Source organism: Ostrea edulis, chromosome 6, assembly GCF_947568905.1.
Source record: "Ostrea edulis chromosome 6, xbOstEdul1.1, whole genome shotgun sequence".
NCBI classification, from domain to species: domain Eukaryota; kingdom Metazoa; phylum Mollusca; class Bivalvia; order Ostreida; family Ostreidae; genus Ostrea; species Ostrea edulis.
This window is the reverse complement of record NC_079169.1, coordinates 18,124,669-18,131,042: the sequence shown is the minus strand read 5'-3', so window position 1 is coordinate 18,131,042 and position 6,374 is coordinate 18,124,669. Positions and strand designations below refer to the sequence as shown.

General features: G+C 35.8%; 1 long non-coding RNA gene across 1 annotated transcript in view; it reads right to left on the bottom strand.

Annotated features, from left to right (window-relative positions):
* The window catches only part of LOC130047173 (uncharacterized), a 3,625-nt gene extending 930 nt beyond the window's left edge, over positions 1 to 2,695 (bottom strand). Inside the window, exon 1 of the long non-coding RNA XR_008796223.1 lies at positions 2,557 to 2,695. This is a non-coding gene — a long non-coding RNA (uncharacterized LOC130047173). The remainder of the gene's footprint in view (positions 1 to 2,556) is intronic.
* Between the last annotated feature and the right edge of the window lie 3,679 nt (positions 2,696 to 6,374).

Here is a 6,374-nt window from a genome sequence, read left to right as displayed (position 1 = left end):
TGCCAAAACTCTGAAAGTTTACCAAAAATAATCATATCTCTCTCTTTTGATAATTCATTGGTAGTCAAGATGGAATTTTGTACTTCTTTTGAATTGTCATGACCTAGACTGTTCTCTCCACATGTGCAAGATTTTTAAAATACTTTTTCTTTCAAACTCTACATGACATTATATCCATTGCACGCTGTTTTCATCGCTGTTTTCTGTACAAAGGTTTTGCCAAATTTCCTTATTTTCTTCCCGAGATCCTCATTGTGAGCTCTGTCGATTGAATGTCTTATGTCCAAATCACTATTCTCCTCATCAATGGTGCAGATTCAGGAATTGATTTATGACGAGTTAGGAATTCGTCAATCAAGTTGTCTAAAGCTGGTATTAAAGCATGTGATTAGGTATAGATTCGATTTGTATCATCTATTAATTTTTATATCAAAGTTTTGTTTTTAAAAAAAATAGTGCACACAGTAAAAGATAAAGCATATAAAGAAGCAGTATATCTACTCTAGATTTTGTTTAGTATGTGTCATAATTTTTTGTTCAAAATCACCAAACAATTTAAAATCCTGCATTAATATGCCAGTACAATGTATCATGATATATGTTGTTCATGCTACGAATTGTCCTTTGAATCTTTTGCATTAGAAATATTTTATATTTTCTTTGATCAAATTTCACACAAAATGAAATAATTGTATTGAAATAATACATTTCCAGGTCGGAGCATATTTGTCAGCTGATATAATACTGGAGCTATCTAATCAAAATTAAATCCTCAATGTTGGAGCAACAAATAATTTCGTTTCATTTTCAAAATTTTAATGATCTATCTATAAATAACATGTTATAATGAATATTTTCCCTGCCACAGGTATATAACATTAAATATATAGGAAATCACACATCAACACTGGTAATGTCTTCGACCCTTTGACATGGATAGGTATGAATGGCGAATAAATATTGTTATTAATAAAAACAAAACAAAAAAGATAACAGCCCCATACTGTATTTTTTATTATTATTATTTACTGGGTGTGTGTCAATACAAAATTAATGTGTAGAGTGATTAGGGTATATTGGATTGTTAAAAAAAATTGCCAATCTAATGCGTGTATTTGTTCATCTAATTCTTTTACTTTTGTTTTATGTTGATTTTAGAGTAGGCCTATTTCATAGTTATAAAAATCAGCTTTCTTTTGGCAACACCATATATTTAGTAATAACGTTTAAAATATATATATTTGGATTTTTAAATTGTGAATGGCTTTAACTATAGCAATTTTGAAGTGTATGTAAAATCAATTCAAAAGAAATCATTGTTTAAATTATGTGAAAAAATAATTCATTTGATAGAGTAACATCCTCTGAAAATTGATACTATAAATAATGCTTAGGCCAAAAAATATATATATGTTGGCTTCCACTTTCCCTACCTACCCTAAAAATTTCTGCCGACCCTAACACATTTTTTCCCCCATTCTCACAGATTTTGCAAATGTCATCACTACAACAAGAGTTTATTTATTGACTTATTTATCAAGTTATTTATCATGCACTAATACTAGATAGATTCCAAAACACAGAAACAGTTTTTGTTTACAGGAAAGTGAAGAAATGTATTGATTCATCATATAAATTTTATTTGATTACTAAATAATCACTTTATTTTATGCATAGTAGAATACTAAATCATTAGAAAATTATTCAACCTATAAAATAAAAAATTAAAAAACCACTGCATACCTACCGACCCTTAAAAATTTTGAGATGAAAGTGGAAACCAACATATAGGCCCTATATATATATATATATATTTTTTTTTTTTTTGGCCTTAAGACTACATCTAATAATGTTTATATTACCTTTGAAAAATAAAATAATGAGTGAACTTAAAAAGATAAATTATTAGAAAAAAAAATTGCACTCCAAAAAAAAAAAATAATAAAAATTGCGCAGTCGCCAAGAGAATTGAACCCGGACCGCCCGCATGGCAGTCGAGAACGCTACCTCACAACCAAGTTGACTTTGTAACCGCCGAAGAGAAAATAAGATAAAATATATTACGAAAAGAAGAATAGATAAAGGATTTAACTGTGGTCAAATCTTTTGATTAATAAACTTTATATTCAATAGTTCTATAAGTCTATCCATTGATTATGCATGTTTTCTCGTTCTTACACTTGCTCTACATCTTTTATCATCAACGCAATGTTCGGTGCCGCGCCGACATCGCGTCGGTGCACATAATATCGTCTGTTTGTAAACATTAATTTAATACAAGACTAGACCTATTGCAAGTACTTTTAGTTTCCTTTCCATCGTCACCGAATGTGGTTTGTACATTGTTTACATCAGATTTATTATTTGCATCATGTCACTTAATATAGGCCTATACACACAAGCTGCTTACTGTAGACTCCTTGTTACGTAAGAATCATTTAGCCAGACTAGGCAAATGCTACCTTCCATGCAGAAAACGGATAATTTTGGGGGACACATGTGAAACACAATTTAAATGACTAATTAGGTGTTATTAAGCTAAATATAATACATTACCTGCCTATCCATGGCGTTTGCTGCATGGTATTTTCTCTGCTAAAAATTCTTCTTCTTCTTTCGCGTTCAGATTTTTTTTTCGGTAACTGTCGGCTGTAACAACGTTACTTTTAGGATCGATTGTGACGTTATTCTAAGCATGTCACGAAGGTCCCTTTTCGCTTGACGCAACTCTTAAATACATGAACATCGGGTCATACAGCTTTAAAATCATAAAATAAATCATTATTTAACATTAAATATGTATAGGTGTGACACCTTGTATAGATATATTATTTACTTTTTCTAAGAATTACTTATTGTCTAATTTCAAAAAATAAATAAATAAATAAAATAAAATTTTACCAGCATTTGTACCCATAATTTTGTAAATATTATATTAATCAAGTTTCCAGAATGTCTCTCCTGTTTGTATTTTTCGGATGTTAGTAAAATCCTATACTGTTGGCCACTTCCTGTTATTAGCCTGACCTATATAAAATGGCGGTCAATCCAAAAGTGTCAATGTGTATCTGGAAACTATATACTACGCTGCGTATCTGCTTATACGGATGCCCCCATTGTTTTCCATATTATTAACATAACCCTTTGCATGTGCAGGGGTTGGGAGAATAAAACTGAAGAACTCTCCCCCTAAATTTTGCAGCGCTTCACCAGCAGTTTTGACGTCTCCATGTGAGTGAAATATTCTCAAGAGGGACGTTAAACAATATTCAATCAATCAATCATTAACAAGAATATCAGTAAAACTGATGGATTTTCCCCGAAATGCGTCTAACCAATGAACTTCTTCATATGACAAATGACTCGTACAATGATTAATAACTGTTGAAATGAGGGTTTTTTCATATCTAAGGTATGTTGAGTGACACATACTTTTACAAAATGGCCTTTGTTTGAAAGCCATTTCCCTATTACATATTTGCGTGGTATATGATTGATTGAATTTTGTTTAACGTCCCTCTCGAGAATCTTTCACTTATATGGAAACGTCACCATTGACGGTGAAGGGCTGCAAAATTTAGGCCTATGCTCGACGCTTATGGCCTTTGAGTAGGGAGGGGTCTTTATCGTGCCGCACCTGCTGTGACACGGGACCTCGGTTTTTGCGGTCTCATCTGAAGGACCGTCCCATTTAGTCGCCTCTGACGACAAGCAAGGGGTACTGAGGTTCTGTTCTAACCCGGATCCTCACAGAGTGCGTGGTATATTAATCAATACCTGTTTACGCAATTTTGGCAATATTTCAGCCATTTTGCGGCGGCTAACTAATTCAATTATGTTTGGTTGTGAGTGTTTGAGTTTCCCTGACGGCCCCCAGTGAGTCTACTCTTTTTCGAACATCAGGGAAACGATCTTTTGCGTGCCAAGGGGGTTGTTATCCTTGACACGGGACACCCTAGAACGTCCCATCCGACGGACATAAAAGTTTAAAATAGATGTTTGCCCAACTATCTAGTTTGTATTGCTTGTAGGATTTATGAGATTCATCACTGTTCATTATCTTCACCTTTCATGTTAGGCACTTTTTCTTTATAGAAGATATATGTCCTGAGTTACCTTGACCTTTCAAAAATGACATTGAGAGACTTTAGTTCAAAAAGATCAATAACTGTTGATATATTGTTGAAATGAATTCTTTTTATCACATATAACGTGTATATCACACCCGCCAGAGGTGGGATCAGGTGCCTAGGAGGAGTAAGCATCCCCTGTTGACCGGTCACACCCGCCGTGAGCCCCATATCCTGATCAGGTAAACGGAGTTATCCGCAGTCAAATCAGTGTGCCAAGAACGGCTTAACAATCGGTATGAAACACGTCAGACAGCATTTCACCCAATGCGAGGTTGTATTGACGAACTAGATCGTTATAACAACCATAGAATTTGCGAAATGCCGACTTCAATCGAGACTGTTGAAATCCCTGTACCATCAACTTGTTTGTAAGTAGCTTACCTCGATTTAAAAACTGACTATACCCAGAACAAGCTCTTGCATATCGAATCAGTTGAGATATATAAACACCATATGCAGGTGATAATGGAATATTGCTACATAAATGTGGGAAGTTGACGATGGAGAAGCTGAAATCATCTCGTTTGTCATACAGTTGAGTTGTCAGTTTGCCGTTAATGTCTACTTTCAATAAAATATCTAAGTATGAAGCAGAAGTGGACGACTCTGTGGTGTCCTTTATTTCGAGCTCACAGGGATATATCAAATCGACATATGAATGAAAGCTATCATTGTTAATAGACAAAACGTCATCGATATATCTAAAAGTCGAATTGAAGGTTACAGCGAGAGATTTTTTCTTCTCACGTAGAAGTTTTTGAATAAATTCTGCTTCATATGAATATAAAAACAGGTCAGCTAACAAAGGAGCACAATTCGTGCCCATGGGAATTCCAACAGACTGTTGGAAGACTTGATCACCAAAGACCACGAAGATATTGTCAATGAGGAACTCTAGCATATTTTTTATTTCAACTTCAGAGTACTTGTGCGTGGAATCAGAGTGGTGTTTAACAAAGTAAGTTTTTGAATGACTAATCACTAGATATGAATATTTCCATTTTTGTTGAAGAAGCAACTGTCTATGATGTCAAAAAGTCTAGTCTTTAATTTATCGTGAGGAATGGTCGTGTATAGTGTTGAAAAGTCATAGGTTTTAATGCTATTGATTTGGGAAAAATTCTGTGATTTCAAGTTTACTAAAAGTTCTTTAGAATTTTTTAGAATCCACATTTGATTAACACCACTTCTGGCATATGTAGTCGCACAGTAAGTTTGAAGTTTCTCCTTCACAGCTGTTAACATTTTCGTGAGGAGCAAAGATAGGGGCTTGGTAGAGCACTTACTGGATCCAGCAATGTATATTTGTTTGTAAGGGTTTTTATGTAGTTTAAGAATCCAGTATAGGTACGGTAACTCATATTCATTCGACCCATTGACTGGAATATTAAATGCAAGGTGAAGATAACGAACAGTGATCAATCTCATAACTCCTACAAGCAATAGAAAATAGATAGTTGGGCAAACACGGACCCCTGGACACACCAGAGGTGGGATCAGGTACCTAGGAGGAGTAAGCATCCCTTGTTGACCGGTCACACCCGCCGTGAGCCCCATATCCTGATCAGGTAAACGGAGTTATCCGCAGTCAAAATCAGTGTGCCAAGAACGGCTTAACAATCGGTATGAAACACGTCAGACAGCATTTGACCCAATGCGAGGTTGTATTGACGAACTAGATCGTTATAACGACCATAGAATCCGCGAAATGCTGACTTCAATCGAAACTGTTGAAATCCCTGCACCACCAACCCGTCCGCCAGCAGCCCACCTCGATTCAAAAACTGACCACACCCAGAACAAGCTCTTGCACATCGAATCAGTCGAGATACACAAACACCATATGCAGGTGATAATGGAACACTGCTACACAAATGTGGGAAGCCGACGATGGAGAAGATGAAATCATCCCGTTTGTCATACAGTTGAGTTGTTAGTTTGCCGCCAATGTCTACCCTCAATAAAACATCTAAGCATGAAGCAGAAGTGGACGACCCTGTGGTGTCCTTTATTTCGAGCTCACAGGGATGCAAGGTGAAGATAACGAACAGTGATCAATCTCATAACTCCTACAAGCAATACAAAATAGATAGTTGGGCAAACACGGACCCCCTGGACACACCAGAGGTGGGATCAGGTGCCTAGGAGGAGTAAGCATCCCCTGTTGACCGGTCACACCCGCCGTGAGCCCCATATCCTGATCAGGTAAACGGAGTTATCCGCAGTCAAATCAGTGTGACA